Consider the following 24,874-nt stretch of genomic DNA (forward strand, 5'->3'; position numbering starts at 1 on the left):
AAATAAATTTTGAAAAAATATTGAAAAAAAAAGAAATAAGAAAGCCAAAAAAAAAAACAAAAACAAAAACAACAGTTAAATGTGTAATGTGTCTTCCTTTTTAGGTATCAATCTCCTCATTTGTAAAATGAAGGCATGACTAGATAATATCTAATGTGCTCTGGCATATTCTCTAATTTCCCAGCATAATGGTGAAGATGTGGTTTCAGTTCTGCATCAAGTGTAACCCGAATAATTCTCATTAGAATTTCAATTACAGTCTTGTTTTTTCCTGATTTTGAGAATGAAGGGATCCCATCCTTTGTCTTGTATCCAATCATATGACCAGACACAAGATTCCCTTCCAGCGCACTTATTTCCATTTGTGTTTGTGTCATTTCATTCCAATGAGCAGATAGCAAGGACATCTTAAATTATAAATATTTTGTATATTTGCTAATCCAGGATCAAGGCCATTTCTATGAGTCATAGTTCTGCAAAGGAAATCAAAGCCCATGAATAACAAAGAAAATTATTAAACTGAATTCACTTTGGTGAACATTCTTAGTGCCAAATGTTCAGATTGTTTTGTATGGTACAATGATGGGGAGATGCCCTTGGTGGAACTTTCTCTTTATCTCCTATAAAACTACCACCAGCAACACTTGTACACAAAAAGAAGTATATTAAAGATCATGGACTGCTCCTTTAAGAAACACATTCAATCATGCTCATCTAGAAACGTTTGTTATCCTATGTAAAAGGTTCTCATAACAACACATTTTTTGCTTTTTTAAAAAAATGATTGCCTTTCAGAGTCTCACTGTCAGCTAATCATCATCATTAAAATGAGTAATTTTAATTTCTATTGTTTATGTGAGTTTGGGCATAAGTGTATATATGCACTTATATATTTTGCAACTGACCTTTTAGAATTTGCACTGAGAAACAATAATATTGCTCTACACTAGAGCAATATTCAAGGGTATTGCTCTACACTAGAGCAATATTCAAGGGGCTTTGAAATTATGTTCATTGGAATTCAAAGTTTCTATTTTTGTCTTTACTGCAAGCTGCTTAGTTGGTTCGAGAGAAAACTATAAGCGTGGGTAGAAGTTCAAACCCAGTTCCTCAGGCTGAACCAACACAGAATAAAAGAGAAAATTAGTTTCAATCTTCATTGTACGGCAAAATCTCCTGAGGACTTGTTAAAACACCGATTGCCAAGCCCCACCTCTAGACTCTCTGAAGTCTGGGGACAGATCCAAGAGTCTGTATTTCTAACAAGTGTCTAACTCCAGTTGGTGTTGATGGCCTGGGTGCTATCCTCTGACAACTACTGGGCATGTTCGAGATCCTAAGACATCAAGATGCTAGTATCTTTAGTTGGACACGGCATCCAAACTGTATGTAAGTGCTGACTCTTACCCAGCTGGAAGGTAGAAGTGAGCCAGTTGATAACTCCCTGTTTCTGTCAGGTTCCGGCAGAAGGAGCTGGGATTAGACGTCATCTGGAAAGCAGCGGGGTGACAGGCATTGATTTGAAATCCAGCTGCAGGATCTCGCAGAGGCAAGCGATGTTTGAAGCAAGCCCCGTGGTTTGAAGGATTGCACTCCTTCCATGTCGGGAGAGAGTGACACAGAATCCATTGAAAATACAAATGACAGAAACACTGCCAAAACAGGAACTTGAAGACTCACTACAGCCAGAGAGAATAACTACAGCAAATGAACTCTGCAATTTGAAAGCACAACATTCCTATGAATGATGTAACAGGAAGGATTCACTTGCAGGGGTGTATCCTGATGTTTTTGTGAAGAAGCTGGGGATTAGAGACAGATGGCGGGTTACCAGGTCAGTATCTCCACTCTACCGATTGGGTGGTCTCGGATGAGTGGCTTGCTCTCTCTAGTCTTTCAATGATAAATGACAACTCTTTGTACAATGTATTTTATGGATTATAGGAAGAATAAAACATAGCAAAGAACATGAAGATAGTTTTTAAAGTTCAGTAGGAGTAACTACACTTTTGCCTTAGTCTTTGCCCGTATTGTTAGGTAGGTATTTTGAAATGTCAGGAGTTGGGGTAAGTAACCATAGCTACAGCCATCCTGCAACTATATTAGTTCTTTGTAGCTTCTTAACACTGAGAAGAGAGATTAAGGGCAGACATTTTATAATTTATTTTTCTTCATTCCCAATTTTCACAAGGAGTCAATACCATCTTTTAGTGGAGTAATAAAAAGAAAATCAACATGACATCCACGATTTACTAGGCAAGCCAAAACACCTTCCCAGGGGGGTTTCGATGATGAAATACTGTCATTCACTTCATCCAATTCGAAATCAAATGGAAGGCCTGAGGGAACATCTCCCTGAAGAATTAACATTTTTTCATGTTGCATAAATGTATAATACAATAATTTTTAGAGTGGAAGCAATTTTTTCCTGAGTGTCATAAAAAGGGGAAGAAGGTAAAATGGTAAATTGGAATGAGCCTGAAGAGACCCATGCTCAAATTTACATTTTCTAAGGTATATTTACAATGGTTAGTAATCCCTCTGCAAGATGATTGGCTTTTTTTTTTCTCATATGGTGGTTGCTGTTTCTTCCAAATGATTCTCATCTTGTTGAAAATAGGCTCAGAAATAGGTGCTTTCATTTTTTCTTCTTCATATGATTAAGATCCATGGAATCCTATATATAGTAGACATTTGATACATATCAGCCCAAACCACAAAACTAGCAATAACAGCAGACAACAAATGAATGTTCTGTACTATTTCGTTCAATCTGTTTCGTGAAGGGTTCTGATCAAATAACAGTGCCTCTTAAATAACCTGTCCTCATATTCTTTAGAGGAGGGGAAATCTCTTGGTTCGTTAAAAGTCCAAAATTATGGCGGGTGATGTTGGAGTGCCTTATACTAGCATAGAGAGGACAGGAGACTGCTATATTTTTTTTTCTTTTCTGGATTTGTCCACAACTGATCTTTGAAGAAAGTTTCCATTTCAGAAACGTTAGTGGTCATAGAGTGTCATGAAAGAAAAAAAGACGTGGCATCTGCCCATGAGAAGCTCGCAGATATGATGAAATCATCTGGGAAATCCATTGGTTATGCTACAGCATCACACACACACACAGGTATAAGAAGACATGATTCAGAGGGGAAGAAGTGTTTTTGACTGTGAGGTTCTTTCGAGGGGAGGTTATAGATAACACCATAAAAGTTAATTGAAAATAAAGTGATAATTGTAATTTGTATTTTAGAGAAAATATGTTCTCTTTCCACACGATAGAAAGTAGTGCTCAGTAGACTCCTTTTCATCTCTACAGTCAGAGAAATTCTCTTCTCCATTTAAAAGACTCCTTCCTGCTCACATTTTAGTGGTAAAAAATTAAGCAATAAGAACAGACTACAATGAAAGGCAGTCCCCTTTTTCATCAATCTGGTCTCCCAGTCCTGCCTGCCCCCAGGAGAAGCCAGTTTTTAATTTTTGAACATTCAATAAATATTTATTAACTGTATCCTGTTTGAGACATTCCTTCCTTCATTTATTCACTTAAAAGATTACTTGCATCACAGGTATAGGGCAGCCATCATTCTAAGCACAAGTGACTTGAACTTGAAAAAGACCAAAGACAGATGGTGACTTTATGCTGCAAAGCAGTGCTTTTGAAATTGCTTATGATGAAAGAAAAGATCTTTTCCTCCCAATTCATCATAGATTGATATTTCCATGTACTATAGCACTAGAAAGATCAATGAAAACATAACAATTACAAACAAAAGTTTCATTATTTCATTCAACAAACACAAACTCGCTCTGTCAAATTGCTATGCAAGAATTTAAACTCTTATTCTCCAGTTCTTCAAAGACATCAACTTCCCATTTGATAACTGGCAAACTAATTCTCTTGAATGGAAGAAGCCTTTGTATTGATTATGGGACAGAAACACAGCAGGGACCAAGTTTCCTCGAATTCCTCTTACCCACTAGCTCCAAGGATATTTCTTCCACCACCCTTCAGGGTGTTCAGGGCCCCTTCTCTGTCAGGGATAAGCTTCCCTGTGATTGTCCTGGGTCATTAAAGAGAAGGGTATATTCAGGGGTACCTGGGTGACTCAGTCAGTTAAGCGTTTGACTCCCATTCAGGTCACGATCTCACAATTGTGGGTTCATGATCTCACAATTCGTGGGTTCGAGCCCCACGTTGGGCTCTGTGCTGACAGCTAAGAGCCTGGAGCCTGCTGCGGATTCCGTGTCTCCCTTTCTCTTTTTGTCTTTCCGTTGCTTGTGTTCTCTCTCTCAAAAATAAATGAATAAACATTAAAAAAAATTAAAGAGGAGACTATATTCAATTGGAGTGTTTCAAACAGAATTCACAAAGTCCTTAGCAGAGCTTGCAATTCTTCTAGGGATTCACAGGCAATGGATCAGCGTCTTTTAATTAACTGCCAATAATATCTTTTGTGACTTTTTAAAATTCATTAGCCTTAAGTTACTTATGGCTTTTCATATGAAAGTTGAAAACATAACTTGCTAAAATGTCCTCACCCCCTTTTCTCTACTTTCCAAATGTGTGGTAATATCTCTAACCTTTTTTTTTTTTTTTTTTTTTTTTTTGGCTGTCATCGTTATGTAGCACACACACATACACACACACTCTAATTGCACACATACACACACCTATATTTCTCATTGCTTCACTTTTATCTCTTAACTTCTTCCATTATAAACTGACATATTAGCATCCTGACATATATAAAGACGTCTCGTTCTCTGTTTCTCATTGTGTACTTGTTAGTTTCCCTCTGAGTTTTCTAAAATTATTTTTTGCTTTGATTATTATTTTTTTTGTACTCACCTTATTAAGGATGTTTTACAACATTGTTGATGTTATATACCTTACTGAAATCATTCCATTTTTATCCTAAAAAAACATGTGTCACGGAGGCCTCCGAAATGGTATTCTAATTCAGACCAAATAAAATACTTGCCAGAATTACTGACCGTGGCTACCCTGAGATTTCTCCCCTGAACTGTTATTATAACCCACGTGTTTCACTTTTGTGACAGCTACTCTTAGTTAGCTGAAGCGTATCTTCAAGTGTCCGGTGAAAGGGTGTATGAAACAGAAAAGCATTGATTCTTTATGATAACAACATCTTGAATACCTAGTTTAGTAATGCTTAAGCTGAAGCACATGTTCAAAACTATTTTTCCTCAGAAACTTCTGTGCCCTTTTCTGCTGGTGGATCATGGGCAGTGGAGACAGACACTTTGAGCTAACTCGAAATATTAGCTTAATACCAGCTTCAATGTTACTGTAAGACATCTTTTAACAAACACATTTGCATTCTCATTTTATACTATTTTATCTAGAAGCCTTTGGGACATTGTTTTATTGTGTTAAATTTCATAACAGTATGTCTGAGTGTGGCCCATTCAAATATTTTTTTTGTATATCCTCGTTGTTATTCAGTCCTTTCCATTTGAAGGGCCATACCTCTTTCCAGTTGATAAAAACTTACTTGTACCCACATATAAGTTATGACCACATGTGACTTATTTTAACCACACAGGAATTATTGTTACTGTATATTAATTATTTCTTCTAGGTCTTTTCTGTTATCATCACCTCTCCGTTTAAATTCACATGCTAGAATCATTCCTGGCCCTGGAGTCTTCCCTTTTCTCTCATATCCTGTCCCATTCTCTTCTTTCTTCTTTTCTTTCTTTTTCTTTCTTTCTTTCTTTCTTTCCTCTCATATCCTGTCCCATTCTCTTCTTTCTTCTTTTCTTTCTTTCTTTCTTTCCTCTCATATCCTGTGCCATTCTCTTCTTTCTTCCTTCCTTCCTTCCTTCCTTTCTTCTTTCTTTCTTTCTTTCTTTCTTTCTTTCTTTCTTTCTTGGAAACAATGTTCTTTGTCGTGTGTCCTTACTGAAGTCTCTGTGCCTTTGGCTTGTGTTCAGGTAATATTTCAACAGAAACTTTATCTGTTGTGCTACAAAGTTCAATGAGTGTCAGTCAGTGGATAATGCCAGATACCCACAATTACAAACTGTATACAAATATACTGAAGCCTACATTTCCTAATTGCCATATCATACAGAAGAGTTCCACCACCCTAAAAACGCTTTGCATGGTCATGTTTTTTAATACTCTGTGCCGCTTCAGTGCTCTCTGACCTCTGGTATAAGTTTTACATTCTTTTACCTTAATATTTTCTCTTTAATGATTTCCTTCAAATATATGTTACACTTTGGGTGTCCCCTTGTATTTTACAATGAGGGAATGAATGGGAGTCCTATGCCTAGAAGTTCCAGATATGACAGAATTATAGAGCTTATGAGCTATCTAGCTTTGCATGAGGGGACAAGTGTGAAGATACCCTGGAGTTGCCAGAAGGAGGATTCATTCAATCTAGGATTCCAAAACCCACGGCACCCATTTCAATTTAGGTAGGACAGATCAACTACCTTCTCAGGTATCGTCCAACGCATTAGCAAACCGGGGCTTTTGCTTCCAAACTTTGTTGAAATCTCTCATCTAATGAAGGATTACCTTCCCATTATATTTCATATATGTGAATTTAGAATTATCACTTATTTTTCCATGATTTCAGGATCTTGGTAGCCATGAGACTCAGGCTTGTGTACGAAGTCTGACGCAAGGAAAGTAACATAATATTTTCTCTACCAGTATACATGGTACGTAGCACTCAACATACACTGTCATGTCTTGTAAATATTTTTTGCTATCTTCTATTTTCTCTATTAATTTAAGAATAAAAGCTCTCAGCGTGCCTGGGTGGCTCAGTTGGTTAAATGTCTGACTCTTGATTTCGGCTCAGGTCATGATCTCACTGTTGTGGAGTCGAGCCCCATGTCAGGTTCAGCATAGAGCATGGAGCCTGCTTGGGATTCTCTCTCTCCCTCTTTTTCTGCCCCTCCTTCCTTCTCTCAAATAAACAAATAAAACTTAAAAAAAAAAGTGGATAACTTGGCAAGAGCAAGGTGTTGCCTATCTCTAACGTTTCCTCCAGTCTCAGGAGGGGACTTCTTACGTGTATCTTTTCCCTAGTTCTCTCTACTAAACTTTGAGTTGGTCTATTGTTCTTCTTGTTGCGAGTGCTACCGTTGGGCTACTAGCCTCCTTATTTGCTTACTGTCAGGGTGTTCTTTAGGCATAAATTTTGCCTGCTCTGTGCCAGATAAAGTCATTCCCCTTAGAGAGAGCTCCAGAAATCTCTGTTCTTACAGCGTGACCTACCTATGGGTAGAACATCTATGCCATTGCACCGGACCTGGGCACGATGGCCTTCTTCCAGGCAGATACACCTGCTCTATGGGTTGAGGGTCCTGTGGGGATGGTAGCCCTTGGTCTTTGTGATTTGACTCTTTCATCATTCAGCCAGCAGTCTATTAGCAAGCTGGGGCAAAACCTATGAATTCCCAGTATTCTCAGCCCTCTGTGGCTGGGGTACAGCTTCTGTTTCACGAATGGGGGTTTGGCGGAGGAAGAAACGCCAGTCCTCTCGGCCACAGGTACCTGGAATAGAACTTCTGTAACATATGGTTAAGGAGGAGGATGAGACATACTGGCTACCTACCTCCCCTAGAGTAAAACCATAGCTTTACATTGGGTGTTGGGAGAAGAAAGTATTCCTTGTCTTGGCCACAGGCACGTAGCATGGAGTTTCCTTCACACTGAGCTGGGTATGAAGGTGGAGGCAGCACAGATCTTGTGTCCTATGTTACAAACACAGAGACACACACACATACATACACATACACATATGCTCATGAGAAGATTCTTGTTGTTCTTACTAATATTTAATAGATTTTCTTAATTTTTTACATGTATTTATTTTTGATAGACAGAGACAGAACACAAGTGGGGGAGGGGCAGAGAGAGAAGGAGACACAGAATCGGAAGCAGGCTCCAGGCTCCGAGCTGTCAGCACAGAGCCGGGCGCGGGGCTTGAACTCACAAACCGCGAGATCATGACCTGAGCCGAAGTGGGTCGCTTCACCGACTGAGCCATCCAGGTGCACAATTTAATAGATTTTCTTAAATAAAACTTTCTTCATTTTGTATGTACTTTTAGGAAAAATTCCAGAGAATTTTATTTTTTAATATAATTTTAATTTTACCAGTGAAATGGTTGCTTCACGGGGGAGAGGGTCTGCTGAAATCCTTACATGGCCATTCTGGAAGTGAAAAAGTAAATTTTTGAATGTGTAAAATTTATTCTCAGGGCAGAGAGACTTTAGAAAAAAAAGTAAAACCAGTCTTTGCAGGCTTTACCAGCAACATGAAGCAACAAAATGCTTTAGAAAGGCCTTAGGGCTGGTGCAGGGCTTTGAAATATGAGTGAGATTGTGATATAAAGATGCCTATGGCCTCAATGCATGTGAGGGGTCATTAAAACACGGAATAGAGTTCGTAAACCTTTGTGTCTTATTGGAAAACATTTATTTAATTTATCCTGTAATACATCCAGAAGTCATACTTAATGATACTCCTAGAAATTTCAGGAGGACGTTAGCTGTAATTATTTTTCTAGGGTAGGAGCAAAAAAGACATATCATATTTAAACGATAAAGAATGGGTAAGTACATAGTTCATTCACGTTGGTGCCCGAGGATGTTTCATTTAAACAAAAATAGACGACCATGCCTGATCACAATCCTGAGAGCTTATTGCATTGTGTAGAGGGCATAAAAGACAAGCTCTTGGATAAAAATGAACGTAGACAAATTCATTAACACTTGATGATAAAATGTGTAAAATAAACTCATAGTCTTTCCTTTCCTTTGGTTTTCAGTTCCCAGGATGCAGTCACCTGTTGTTTCAGATATGCAAGTGCTTTCCCTCCACTTTTGTAGTTTGAGTTTATTGCTTGGAATCCCAGTAGTTTTGTTTTGTTTTTTTTTTTTTTTTGCCGTTTGATAGACTATTTTCTCAAGATTTCTCTTCTCTAATTATTACCACTGATGCAACACGGAAAACTGGTTTTTCCATTGTCATGATCTCTCCTCCATTTTTCTGGTAGCCTAGCCATCGACATTGCCATCTTCGTGACAGCTGAAACTGGAAAAACTCTCAGGTGACAATTATCCAGGAAATTGGATTCGGGTTCCTCGTGGCTAAGTCATGGCATTTTTAGAGCTCCCACTCTGCTTCCTCAAGCCCTGCTCCCTTAGGCAGTCCCGGTTATTGATTCCGAATTACCCACTTTTATGGATTAAGATCAATACCTGATTCTTCATCACAAACTCTGCCTACTGACTACTGCCTTCACTTGCCACTATCCTAACAACAATAACAAAAATCTTGTCTCTTGTAGCTGCCTTTGAACACACTGAAAATTGGATAAGTAAATGCGTTCTTTTTGTAGTTTCTTTGCCTACTCTCGATAGAATTCTCCATCATGTTCTAGCTATAACTTGTCTGAATTTATTGAAACTGTGAGGTGGAAATCAGGCAACTATAACCTTTCAAAGAACCATTCTCTTTAGATTCATGACAATTGGAGAAAATATTTCTTTCTACACTGTGAGACACAGATGACAGATAAGGCTTAAGGTCCTCGTAAGTCCCTAATTGATCAGAGGAAAGGCTTGAAGATTAAATGGTTCTGAAGTATATATTCTGATAAGCCATATTAAAATTCATTTCATCTCTGGAGGAATTTTTGTCATACCTTCAACAGTGAGGTCAAGGCAATGACTAGATTGGTTATCTTTGCTATATAAACTGTATTACTCTAAATTAAATTGACTTTTGGATAACCCTCTTTAATAATTACTTTACTCTGTACTATCTGTCCTTTTTCTTACCTGGATTCCTGCGTGAGACTGTTTTTTTTTTTCTTTTTTCTTTTTTTCATGTTAGGAGGCAGTGTAACTGGCCTGCTCACAGCTCCACTGGAAAACCTCTTCCCAGTCTTCACGATTTTACACTACCTAATATTTCCTACTGATATCTTATTGTCTCTTGATCATTTGGTATATTCGGTATAAAACCCAGCTCATAGAAACTCTACAGGCTTCTCAAACAAAACAAAGATGGCATGAACACAGGACTGAACCAAGATAATTTTCTACTAAGAAGTGAATTTATTTTCCAGTTACAGAAATGGGTGCACTGAGAAAAAGCAAACATGTACATTTCTAGGTATCCCAGGAAAGAACTGACCTCCCAGTCTTAATCCTAAACTTGACAGTGTTTCTGACAACAGTGAGAATTTGTCAGCCAACAAACCACTGTCCTCTAACTGAACTCACAGGATTAGCAGACAAGGAAGTCTCTTTTAGATTCTTAAATATTCTGGAAAGGCTTTACAACCTCCTACTGGAACCATTCACAACAAGCTTTAGAAGGTCAAATCTTCTGCCCGAGGCAAAATTTCACCCCCATACTTGCAAGAAGAAACAGGCCTCACATTCAATCTCTGGCTGGGCTGTCACTTAGCCATTCTAAAGAGTTGTGTCAGGAGTCACTTCGAACCTCTCTTCTTTGGGACTGCACTGGTCAGCTCAGGCTGTCATAACAAAATACAACACGATACCATTCTGTGACTTAAACAACAGAAATTCACTTCTCACAGTTCTGAAGGCTGGAAGTTCAACCTGAAGGTACAGTCAGGGTTGGTTTGGGTGATCTATTCCTGGTTTGCAGATGGCTTTTCCCTTGCTTTGTCCTCACATGATTTTCCTCTGTGCTCAGGCAGAAAGAGAGAATCTCTGGTGGGTCTTCTTCTTAAAAGGACACCGATCACATCAGATTGGGTCCCCACCTTAATGACCTCATTTAACCTTAATTACCTCTTCCAAGGCCTCATCTCCAAGGACAATCCCAATGGAGGTTGTAGCTTCAACGTGTGGACCTGGGGGGCATAGAACTCGGTCGTTAGTAGGATCCCTGGCTGTACATGGAGAACGGCTCACTTCCTTACTTCTCTCATTTCTGGCCAGGTAGAACATCACTTAAATTCATTTTCTCTGATTTGTCAAATAATTAAATGACCCCAAACTAGCCTTACATTCTCCTTCTCCAACATTTATCTGATTTCTATTGCTGGGGGCTCAGTAAGCAAGTGGAGAAGGCTGGGGGAGCCAACCAATTAAAAACAGCATGGTAACCTATTTGCAATCTGTAGTTAAACTCAGTCACACAGGTATATCTTGAAACAATGTATGCCAACATCTCACACTGTATGACAAACAGATTGATTGCATCAGCTGCCATTACATGTAGGGTCTACATGATCCCAAAACATATGTGACCAAAGGACGATGGTAATAGTACCAAAGGCTCTTTGTTTCGGAGGACTGCCGAGGGATCACCACCAGGAACAATGGGAGGTGCTCTTGGTGAGAATAGAGCATCCCATTACAGTATCTGTGGTGTAGAAAGAAAAACTGCAGTTCACATGTCTGTGGTTTGGGGCAATTAAATTGGGATACACCAATCATTCCTTCATTCAGATGTTTATTCAACATGTGGGATTGGGTTTTATTCCATCCACGAAATATGCCTATGTAGTATCACATATAGATGGGAATACAGTTTATTACTTGAGGCCATTTGTATCGCTTTATAAATTGTTTTTATCCTCTGCTTTAAATTTGCTCTAAAGTCCATAAGAGTTCAGTGATTAAAGATAGGAGGTTTCAGTAATACAAATGCAAGAAATCAAAGATGAGCATAAAGTTTATCATTGTGCAAACTTGCCTCAAGTTATTCTAAAGATAATCTAAAGATTCATTTGATCAAAATAATTTATTATGCAGGGCGATTTTCGTACAACAAAGACCTGTACTAAATAGTGGACATATACAGATAGTTACAGCTAATTTTTTAGTGAGAATACAATTACCAAACCCATAATATGTTATTTTTAAGTAACTGCTCATAAAAATTCATCAGAAAAGATTTATTATTCATTTTCATGATTTATAAAGAGAGCTCAAAAAGTTAAAAGAAAATAACTCAAAAACTGAAGGCAGTTTTTGCCTACTGGGTTAACGTTTAATCTATAGGTTAACATAAATTTTGGATCTGCATGACAAGATAAAATTGTATAGTTAAACTTATTTCTTGACAATATAGAACAAGAAATAATTTAAAGTAGTACTTATAACTAAATAGCATGTGCTACTTTATAAAAGGGGAGTATATATTTTTTCTTTGCATTAAGCATATTATAAAGAATTGTATTTGAGATTTCTAGAAAAATTGTTGGTCATATATTTAGCTTAAGTGCTTTTATTTTTTTAACTCTGACTACATGACAAATAATATATAAAATGCTTAAAGTTTTTTTTTTAATGTTTATTTATTTTTGAGAGAGAGAGAGAAACAGAGCATGAGTGAGGGAGGGGCAGAGCTAGACGGAAACACGGAATTCGAAGCAGGGTCCAGGCTTGGAGCTGTTATCAGAGATAGAGGGAGACACAGAATTCAAAGTAGGATCCAGGATCTGAGCTGTTAGCATAGAGCCTGATGTGGGGCTTGAACTCATGAACTGCGAGGTCAAGCCAAAGTTGGATGCTTAACCAACTGAGCCACCCAGGTGCCCCACAAATACCTTGAAATTTATTAAAATGAGTACACTTAATAATATTGTAAGATCCTCATTTTTACAGTTGGACAAAAAAAAAGGAGAGTTTTAAAAACTCAATCATTTCTGTATCTTGCGATAATAATATTGTTAAATGCATGAGATATTTATAAATAAGACGTTACAGTGACAAGGGTTTTGGAGACAAAATTATTAGGGAAAGTTGGATTTAGATGATCTGAAATGCCCATTTATGCCAGAAAATTTCATTATCCATGGATTCTCTAAACTTCTCAGTCCCAGACAAAGTAATGGGGAAAAAATAAAATACTTAGATATGGCCTTCCCTGCTTTCTTTTTGAATGTTAGATTATAGATGGAGAGTACCTTGTTTGTAGAAAGAGTTTTCTGTCCTTTATTTTTGATAGACAGCCATTAGATGTGTAAGTATTATGTTTAACTGAAAGAAAGATTTGTGAATTTCCCACGAAGAAAAGGACTAACTGTCATGTTACTCTAGTGGGGGTGGATGTACACACAGCATCCATGTCTAATGAAAGCCCTGAAAGTTGAGATCCAAGGAATTAAATATAATAGCATACACACAAATACATCCACATACAGAAAAATACAGATGGCACTTATCCTTAGAGGACAACAGTCCAAAGTTTTAGTTCTCCACTGTCGTAGGAGGATTGGTTTTCCACTAAACCCATCATCTAGTCTCAATGTTTCAAAAGAGAGACACTTTTGGGGTGCCTGGCTGGCTCAGTCAGTTAAGTGAACGACTTCAGCTTGGGTCACTATCTCATGATTTGTGGGTTTGAACCCCACGTCGGGCTCTGGGCTGATAGCTCAGAACCTAGAGCCTGCTTTGGATTCTATGCTTCCCTCTCTCTGCCCCTCCGCAGCTCATGCTCTGTGTCTCTCAAAAATAAACATTAAAAAATACAAAAAAAGAGAGACACATTTTTTTAAAGCTTTATTTATTGATTTTTGAGAGAGAGAGAGAGAGAGAGAGAGAGAGAGAGAGTTGGGGAGGGACAGAGAAAAAGTGAGAGAATCCCAAGCAGTCTTCCCACTGTCATTGCAGAGTTCCAAGCGGGGCTTGAACTCACAAACCATGAGATCATGATCAAAGTCAGACACTTAACCAACTGAACCACCCCGGCAGCCCAAATGAGAGAGACACTTTTTGCCACCACCACCACCGCCAACAACCAACAACAGCGGCCACCACCAACAAAGAGCAAAACAAAGCCAAAAGAACAAATATCTATTTGGGTTTTAATTTGTCTGTGGTTCATTTAACTCAAGGACAATAAACAGCACACGTGGTTATTCATGTATAGAGTTAGTAGTAAGTGATAAGATGCTTCATAATTGTGTTTGATCATATTTCTATCCCTTCCATTGGCTAACTGCTGTTTTGAAGATACTATTTAACTTCACAGTCGTGGCTTCTATCTTCCACAAAACTGTATGAAAAATTTACCTGTCTGCTTTTTGGTGATTTTATGTGGATAAACAACAATTCAGAAATTGCTGTGTCAAATTAAAACAAAACAAAACAAAACAAAACAAAACAAAACAAAAAAACTTAACAAAGAATATCACTTATAAGTACAAGCACTAATTTCTCTTCAGGCTTATTACATTAACTTATTAAATTAATTAACTTGTTTTGATTGGAACTTGTTTGGAACTAGTTGAAATTTGAACAGGGACAGACATGTTTTTGTGTTGCAATGTGTAATAAACCACCATAGCATGTGAGATATATACAGGAAATATTTTAAAACTCCTATCTACAAACCTGAGTCTCCTTATATTTACCTATTTTGAACTAATAGTTCAATTTTTTTTTTTTTTTGCAGTATTCCTAGTCAAATCAGAAGGTCCCCAGCTCCTGAGAATTTACAGTCAAACGTGGAAATCACAGAGATGATTCACTCTGGTGTGGGTCAGCATATAGCAGGTAATATATGATGCACAGAAGCCCTGTATCATCACTGTCATAAATAGTAGTTAAATTATGACCACAAATACACCTAGTGATCCAGAGTCACTGGAGAAGAAATTTGGGGATTTTGAAAATCCTCTTGAAAAAGGTGAATATTGAGCTGTAGAACTGTTCCTTGAAGGATGGGGAAAATTTGAGGGAAGACACTGGCATACACGTAACATTACAATGTTATCTCTGAATTTTCCTTTAAATAGCTAGGGCTTTCTCTCTCTCTCTTTCTCCATCTGTCTGTCTCTCCCTCTCTGCCTCTCTCTGTGAATATATGTTCGTGTGTCTGTGTCTTTGAATTTGTCATAAATCACTCATGTTAGAACACGATTTATGTTAGTGTCCACTATTCAATTTGACCGTCAAAGCATAAGATTCTCAGAATCCTTCGAAGTACGTTTCTTGTCTGCTTCATCTTCGTAACCTGTATCAGCTATACACGAACTTCAAAGGGAGTTGTTTCTCTAAGAAAATGATATGTAGACCTGACAAGAATTAAACTGTATCCACCATGTGGAGTGGAGATTCTGAATGGATATCAGCATCGGCATCAGTATATGTAAGCTTTTTCTGAGAAGTGTCAAGAAAGTATAAGATCAGTTAATTTAGAAAATCATATTTATTGGGGCGCCTGGGTGGCTCAGTCTGTTGAGCGGCTGACTTCGGCTCAGGTCATGGTCTCACAGCTCATGAGTTCGAGCCCCGCGTTGGGCTCTGTGCAGACGGCTCAGAGCCTGGAACCTGCTTCAGATTCTTTGTCTGCTTCTCTCTCTCTGACCCTAACCCACTCGCATTCTGCCTCTGTCTCTTTCAAAAATAAATAAACATTAAAAAAAGAAAATCATATTTATTAACTAATGCTACATCTGAATGCTACATATTATTTTTATACATAAAAACATTTTAGCAACTGGCTTACTTTTTTTAAGAATTTAGTTCCTATTCCTTCCAGCATATAGGCATGTAGCTGTCAGAAACCAAGATGATAATATTATATTTCTTTGCTAATACACATCAATTTATTTTTCTGTAAATGATGCCATAGATAATAAAAATTGTTATCTAGGAGTTTCTCATAGTATGTGGAGGAGAAATTCTAGAAGTCTCTAATGGCTCACTGAAGAATTAAAAGTTAATAGCATGGATTTGCTGTGCTATCCTGAGTTTAAATTTTTGTTTTGATAAATTCTAACTATGCGACATCGGGTAACTTCATTTTACTTATCTCAGTTTCCATATTGAATTCCCATCTGAAATGAGAATTTTTGTGACACTTGAATAGAATTCTGGAGATGTATGAAAACTTTGGCTTGAAACCTGTGTAAGGTAGAGACTTCAAAGGCTGTGGGCTGTGGCTGTGGCCTGTGTGGATGTGTGTGCACACACACATACATGTTATCCTCATCCATAATATATTTAGGACATAAAGAAGTGAGGAAAACTAGAGAGAAGAACACAAGCTAGGTCCTGACAAAGAAATTGCTAAATATATAGAGAATGAATGAAAAATTGAATATGTGTCTACAAACAACATAAGTAAAATAAATGTGAAAAAAAATAAATTAATTAGTGTCCTATAAAGAGAGATAGCAGGATCCCCATCTATTGTAATCTGTGTGCCTTCTTTTTCTTTTTTTGACTTTCCTTTTAATCTCACCAATCAAAACTCCACAATCAACATTATCATTTGTGCAAAGAAGGTCTCACTAAAAATTGCAATAAATAAGAAACTATGAGGAATGGTTAGGCAAATGTAGGTTGGCATTATAAGCTTTGTTCAGTTCATTAAAAACTTTGAAATTTTGAGTTACATGTGGTTTCTTAGTTAACAGTTGAAACTTTATTGTTACTCTATTATTCCATTAATCGGAATATCTAGATATGGCCAGGGAATTTTTAAAAAAAAATTTTAATGTTTATTTATTGTAAGAGAGAGACAGACAGAGCATGAACAGAGGAGGGGCAGAGAGAGAGGGTGACACAGAATCCGATGCAGTCTCCAGTCTCTGAGCTGTAGGCACAGAGCCCGATGTGGGGCTCGAACTCAAGAACTGTGAGGTCATGACCTGAGCCGAAGTCAGATGCTCAACTGACTGAGCCACCCAGGTGCCCCACAGGAAATCTAGTTTTAAGAATTTTTCCAAAGGATTCAATACAAATCACCAAAGGACTACATTGAAAACAATGATGTAAATCTCATCCAGAAAAGGCATCTGTAATATAAGATCCAAGTACTACTGAGAAAAATGATTTTCCCAGTGCATTTGTGCTTGTTTGGTGACAGACTCTGTGCATCACCAGACAGAGTTTATTACATGCGAGTTGTAATAAAATAAATTTACAGATATCTGAGCTGATCTGTTGTAATAGAGAACAATTTAAAAATCCTGAAACTAGGAGAGGGACTGAGACAGACACATTAAAGAGTACATAATGAAAAAAATATTAAAAATTATAAAAACATAATTCAATAGGAATATTCATTGCAGGGAAAAAACATTTTGTATAAATTTGGAACACTTTAGCGTCTTATGGGATATAGATTTGAGCAAGCATGCTTTATTTTTTAAAACAGCAGCAACTGCGGTGTTTGGGTGGCTCAGTTGGTTAAGCCTCCGGCTCTGAAGTTCAGCTCAGGTCATGATCTCACAGTTTCGTGGGTTCAAGCTCCAAGTCAGGTCCTGTGCTGAAAATGTGGAGATTGCTAGGGACTCTCTTTCTGTCCCTCCCTCACTTGTACGTGCTCTGTCTCTGTCTCTCTCAAAATAAATAAATTTTTAAAAATTAAAAAAAAAATAGCAGCAACTTTCTTATTATATTTGCTGAAACTTTGTTGGACAAAATCTTAGAGACAGCCCCAACTTTCAAGGTGCTTATGAATGGAGAGGCAAAGAGAATTATCAATGGTTAATTTGAAAATCAAGCTGCTGGTTAGCAGTACAAGAAAACAAGAGATGTCATAAGGTAGTAAGTGATTAATTGCCACTTGAATTACATTGACAGTAATTGATAGAGGACTTCAAAGAAAGGAGAGATTATCTGATGACCCTGAGTGATCCAAAGGTGAACCTGTACCAGGTGTCCCTTAGTTAAAAAAAAATAAAAAAATAAAAAAAATAAAAAGCAGGCAAAATGATAAAACATCACAAAGGCCCTTTGGAAGCTTTTATAAGATGAAGTAGACAAAGAAAGTTGATACTTTCATGCAATTAAAAATGTAGTAGTTGTTCTATATACGTTATTATGTTTTTAATCTTCATACCTTGGGGATTAGGGTGTCAGTAACCGTTTTCCAGATGAGAAAACCAAGGGAGTAAATAGTTGATCTAAAATCATGTAACAACTGAAGACAGGATTTAAATCATGGTTGATGATTACAAATCTTGTTCCTGTTATATTGCATCATACTAATATCTGGTATACTTGCTTATTTGATAGAAATGATACTGTAAAACAGGTGATGATGTCAGACCAATACATTTTAAACAAAAGCAGTTGCAGTTGTGATGCATTTTCACGCTATCAGTTTCAATACTTTACAAGTTTGGATTTTTCTCTGTCCACACTCTGTCCTCAACTGACTGACTTAATTTTCCTTTAGGTCACCAGTTTAAGTATTGTGGCCATTGCTCACAAGTTCTACTCTGATTTTAATCCTATTGAGATGCTTAAGAATGTTTTTCAGTTTGGTTCATTTTCCTGTTGTGCCATTGTTCACTATGATTAAGGAGACAAGAGTGTATTTTCCTTCGAGGTTTTGTTTAGCTTCTAAGGTTACAAGCAATGTTTAGTTTTAGCAAGCACATTTCCTCTGGTGTAAGATTGATGGATATTTTGTCATTACTAGAACTGGGGATTGAGATCAAAAGTTAAAAATAATGGCTTCAAGTGTCATTCATGTTGAGGACATTATGTTAAGTGACATAAACCAGTCACAGAAGGACAACTATGTATGATTCACTTATATGAGGTATCAGAAGTCATCAAACTCATGCAAACAGAAAGTGGAAGGGTGGTTTCCCAGAGACAGATATGAAGGGAAATAAGGAGTTGCTTTCCAATGGGTACGGAGTTCCAGTCATGCAATATAAGAAAAAACTTTTAGAAATCTGCGGTAAAACACCACGCTTGTAGTTAGCAATAATGTACAGTACCCTTAAACATTTGTTAAAACGGTAAATGTCTTTCTACGTATTTTTATCAATCTAAAAAGAAAGTTACAAATAGAAATTCACATAAGAAAAGTATTCCCTTCGAGAACCTACATGGCGAACAGGATTGTCAGAGTGAACTTTAAAGCCTTGCTTATTATTTTTGCAAGTTAATGGGCCTGATGAGTGTTTGAAAGCAATTTCATGGAAACAAGCAGGATGCTCCTTCTCAATTGGTTCAACTTAGAAAAATGCCAGTTATGCTTGTCCTGTAATGTTACTGACTGCAAAAGACAGCAGCTCACCTGAAACATAAATCCAGAAATGAATAAATAGCGCATATTGCCAACTTCCGTTTCTTTGTTTATGATGTAGATATTTTAGAGGTTAAAAATCTATCTATTTTACTTTCTGAAATTTACATTTTAAACCTTCAATATAGATTTCCACTTATGCTTATAATCTAGAAATGCACAATGCTGCTTCTACCCTATCCATGAGAAAATCTTCATTTATCTTAAGTCCCCTTGAAAGTTGAGCCTGTAAGGCAACCAACTGAATTGACTCCTAAAGAGTGAGGACTCTAGAAGGAGATATGGGATATGAAATATCTAAACATTATATGCCAGCAGCCCACTGCTGGAGATGTTTGAAGTCTGTGCTCTCCTGAACGTAACTATAGCAAAAACAAATCCAGAAACCAGCTAAAATACTGACTAGAGAAGCTCAGATTCAATTGCCCATGCAGAAGAAACATGCCTATTTCCAGGTGTGAAACAGTTTACCTCCATCTTTACTATTCTTCTAAACACAAAGTCCAAAATTCAATAAAAAATGACAAGAAAAAAAAAGACCCAAATGTCATTTAAACTATCAGATATAACCTTTAAAATACCTAGTATGTTAAAAGCTTTAATGTAGAAAGTAGAAAATGCATGAATAGATAGGGAATTTTATCAGTAAACAGAATAGACAACCGTGGAAAGAATCAGAGAACATAAAGATAGGTCATGTTTATTATTGAGCTTTAAGCACATGCGCACAAAAAGAGTGGAAAAGGCATCCAAGTGCTGTGGGATATTATCAAATGGACCAATATACTTTAATTGAATTCCCAGAAAAAGTGGGAAAAAAACAAGGAAAAATAAAGATTTAAGGTAGTAATGGCCAAGATTTTTTTTTCTTACTTTTTTTTAAATTAAAAAAGAATTCAATGTTTTTGTTTTGTTTTGTTTTGTTTTGTTTATCTTTCAGGGAAAGAGAGAGACAGAGTGTGAGCAGGGGAGGGTCAGAGATAGAGGGTGACCTAGAAGCTGAAGAAGGCTGTAGGCTGTGAGTTCTCAGCACAGAACCTGACACGGGGCTTGAACTCACAAACCACAAGATCATGACCTGAGCTGAAGTTGGACACTTAAGTGACTGAGCCACTCAGGTGCCCCAAGATTTTTTTTCAAATTTAATAAAAGGCAAACTACATATAAATATAAAGAAAATGTAACTAATAACTCTAGGGTGAAGATGAACCATACACTATAAGTATACACAATTAAGAAAAAAATACAATAGAAAAAAGAAAGAAAACAACAGATGGACAAATAGAAAACACCTAGAAAGATCATTTAAATACAAACAGATCAATAATTACATTAAATGTAATTTACATACATTCTAATTAAAATAATAAACGTTTCAGATTGAATTTTAAAAAGTCAAAATCCGGTGATAATGATCTTTACAAGATCTCACTTTTTGGAAGTTTATTTATTTTGAGAGAGAGAGAAAGAAAGAGAAAGAGAGAGAGATTAGTGATGGGTAGGGGCAGAGAGAGAGAGAGAGAATCCCAAACAGGTTGTGCCCTATTAGCACAGAGAGCACAGAGCCCAACACGGGTCTTGATCTCATGGTTTGTGAGATCATGACCAGCGCTGAAATCAAGAGTTCATCACTTAACTGACTGAGCCACTCAGGTGCCTCAAGAGTCTCATTTTAAATTTTTCTACAGGTAAAGTAGATAAAACAGATGAAAACTATAATCGAAAGAGAGATGGAATGACTATGTCAGCTTTAGACAAAGTAGAATTCAGAACAAGAAATATTACAAAGAATGAAAAGAAATATTATAGAATAATAATGGCAAATTCTCCCAGTAGACGTAACAATTATCAGTGTGTCTGATCCGTCAGGAGAGCCTCAAAATAATGGATGCAGAAACTGATAGGAACTAGATATAGGAACATGTGAAAAAACTTTATTAAACAACTGACCTAATTTATATTTATATTTATATAATATATTTATACTGTATATATTTATACTGATATTTGTAAAACACTTCACAAAATAGCAGTGGAATGTATATTCACATGTACATGTTATAGTCACCATCAGACTGTACCCTCAAGTCATAAAACAAACCTGAATAAACATAAGAGGATTGATATCATGCAAATTATGTTTTTTTTAAAATTTTTTTTAACGTTTATTTATTTTTGAGACAGAGAGAGACAGAGCATGAAGGGGGGAGGGTCAGAGAGAGGGAGACACAGAATCCGAAACAGGCTCCAGGCTCCGAGCTGTCAGCACAGAGCCTGACGCGGGGCTCGAACTCATGGACCGCGAGATAGTGACCTGAGCCAAAGTCGGCCGCTCAACCGACTGAGCCACCCAGGCGCCCCCAAATTATGTTTTAGAACAAGACAAAGTTAACTGGAAATCATAAGCAAAATAATACCTTTATATATTCAAAGACTAACAAGACAAGCAATATATTTATTTTTTAGATGTATTTATCTCCAATTTTTACTGAGATATAATTGATATAACGTTGTGTAAGTTTAAAGTACACAATGTGATAATCTGATACACGTATAGATTGCAAAATTGTTACCATCATGACTTTAGCTAACACGTCCTTCTCCTCATAGAATTACCATTTATCATTTTTGCTGCTTGGTGAGGACATTTAGGATATACTCCTTTAGTACTTTCAATGATTCAATATAGTACTGCTAATTATGGTCGCCATCATGTACATTAAGTCCCCAGAACTTATTCCTCTTAAAATTGGAAGTGTGCACTCTTTGACCAACATCTCATTTTCCCATACCCCAGCCGGGCCAATCACCAATCTGCTCTCTGTTTCTATGAGTTTGGCTTGGCTTTTTTAGATTCCTTATGTAAGTGAGCTCATATAGTATTTATCTTTTTCTATCTGACGTTTCACTTAGCATAACACCCTCAAGGACTATGTTTATTATCCTAAATGACAGGATTTCCTTCTTTAAAAGAAAATTTAACGTTTATTCATTTTTTGAGAGACAGAGAGTGACAGAGCATGAGTGGGAAAGGGGCAGAGAGAGGGAGACACAGAATCTGAAGCAGGCTTCAGCCTCTGAGCTGTCAGCACAGAGCCCGCCGCAGGGCTCGAACTCACAAACCATGAGATCGTGACCTGAGTCGAAGTCAGAAGCTTAACCAACTGAGCCACCCAGGTGTCCCATCCAAGCACTTTTTCATGTAATTATTGACCCATTTATGTATTTTCTTTGGAAAAATGATTTTTAAGATCTTTGCCCATTTTCTAATGGGATTGTATAGTAGTTTTATTTTTTTTGTTTTGTTTTATTTTAATTTAATTTTATTTTATTTTATTATTGTGCTGTCTGAGCTCCTTATATATTTTGGATATTACCATTTATCAGTTCTAGATTTGCAAATGTTTTCTCTCATCTGAAGGTTGCCTTACTCTATTGATTATTTCTTTTACTGTTCAGAAGCTTTTTAGTTTGACGTAGTCCCAGTTGTTTATATTTTGTGTGGTTGCCAGGGCTTTTGTTATCAGATCTAAAAAAATATCAACGTCAAGGGTTTTCCCCCCCTATTTTTAAAGGAGTTTTATGATTATAGGTCTCACATTTAAGTCCTTCCTCCATTTTGAATTAATTTTTTTGACTAGTGTAAGACAGGGATCCGATTTCATTCTTTTGCATTCAAATATCCAATTTTCCTGGTAGGCATGAGTTTATTTCTGGGTTCTCAGTTTTATTCTATTAGTTTATAGGCTTGTTTTTCATGCCACTATCATATTGTTTTTGCTGACTTAGCTTTGTAATAGTTGAAGTCAGGACATGTGATGAACTTTTTTCTTACTCAATTACTTTTGTTATTCAGTGTCTTTAAGGTCTATATGAACATAAAGCTTGTTGGGGCTCCTGGGTGACTCAGTTGGTGAACATCCAACTCTTCATATGGCTCAGATCATGATCTCACTGTGCTGGGATCGGTGCTTAGCATGGTGCCTGGTTGGGATTCTCTCTCTCCCTCTCCCCCATGCTCTCTTGTGCTGTCCTCTCTCGAAATAAATTAATTAATTAAAAAAATAAGTGTGAATGTAAGGCTTATTTTTTTTTCCATTTCTGTCAAAAACGCCATTGGAATTTCAATCAATATTGCATTACACCTATAGATTGCTTTGGATTGTATGAATATTTTAACATTATTTTCTATTCTAATTAATGAACTTGGGGTATCTATTTATTTGTGTATTCTCCAATTCCTTTTATCAATGTCATCTATTTTTCAGTGTATAGGTCTATTACTTTCTTGGTTAAATTATTACTAGGAATTTTATTGTTTTTGATGCTATTGTAAATATGATTCTTTTATTTATTTGTCCTTCAGGTAGTTCATTGTTAGTGTATAGAAACACAACTGATTGTTTATGTTGATATTATTCCTGAAACTTATCTGAATTTGTACATTGGTTCTAGGAGGTTTTTGGTAGTCTTTATTTAGGGTTTTCAATGTATAAAATCATGTCATTTGAAAACAGAGATGATTTTACTTCCTCCCTCCTGATTTAGATGCCTTTTATTTCTTTTTCTTGCCTAAGACTTGCCACACTATGTGGAATCATAGTGAGAGTGGGTGTTCTTGTCTTCTTCCTAATTTTAGAGGAAAAGCTTTCAGTGTTTTACTGTTAAGTATGATGATAGTTGTGAATTTGTTATATATGGTCATAATTATGTTGAGGTTGTTTCTTCTATACCTAATTTGTGGAGACCTTTGATCATGAAGGGGTGTTGCTTTGTCAAGCACTTTTTCTTCATCTATTGAGATGATCACCTGAATATAATCCATTCTTTTATTTATTTATTTATTTATTTATTTTTTTAAATTTTTTTTTTTCAACATTTTTTATTTATTTTTGGGACAGAGAGAGACAGAGCATGAACGGGGGAGGGTCAGAGAGAGAGGGAGACACAGAATCGGAAACAGGCTCCAGGCTCCGAGCCATCAGCCCAGAGCCTGACGCGGGGCTCGAACTCACGGACCGCGAGATCGTGACCTGGCTGAAGTCGGACGCTTAACCGACTGCGCCACCCAGGCGCCCCTAATCCATTCTTTTAATGTGATCCATCATGTTTATTAATTTATGTATGTTAAAGTGCCCTTGTATCCCAGGTATAAATCCAATATGATCATGTTATATGAACCTTTTAATTGTACTGTTAAAATCAACGTGCCTAATTTTGTTGAAAATTTTAACATTGTATATTTAACAGGGATATTGTCCTTTGGTTTTTGTTGTTTTGTTGTTGTTGTTGTTGTTGTTGTTGTTTTTCTTTTACTTTTGTAGTGAACTTATTTGGATTTTGAATCAAACTGATGCTGACTTTGTAAAATTAGTTTTGGAATGTTTGTTCCTTTTCAATTTTTGGAAGAGTTTAGGAAGAACTGGTGTGAAATTTTCTTTAAATGTTTGTTAGTTTGTCCATGAACCCTCTAGCCCTGGGCTTTTCTTTGTTGACAATTACTTGATTACTTGTTTTGAGTCTGTTCAGATTTTGTTTTTCATGATTCTGTCTTAGGAAGCTCTTTGTTTTAGAAAATTTTCCATTTCTTCTAGGTTTTCCAAATTGTCATATAATGGTTCATAGTAGTCTCATGATTCTGTGTATATCTGTGCTATTTTTTTTCATTTATAATTTTTTGAATCTCTCTCATTTTTTTCTTTGTAAATCTAGTTAAAGTTTTTTCCATTTTAGCTTTTCAATAAACCAACTTTTTCTTTTGCAGATCATTTCTATTGATTTCCTATTCTTAACTTTGTATATTTCTGCTCTGATCTTTGTTATTTCCTTCCTTTTGCA

This window comes from Panthera onca, chromosome C1 (assembly GCF_046562875.1).
Source record: "Panthera onca isolate mPanOnc1 chromosome C1, mPanOnc1 haplotype 2, whole genome shotgun sequence".
NCBI classification, from domain to species: domain Eukaryota; kingdom Metazoa; phylum Chordata; class Mammalia; order Carnivora; family Felidae; genus Panthera; species Panthera onca.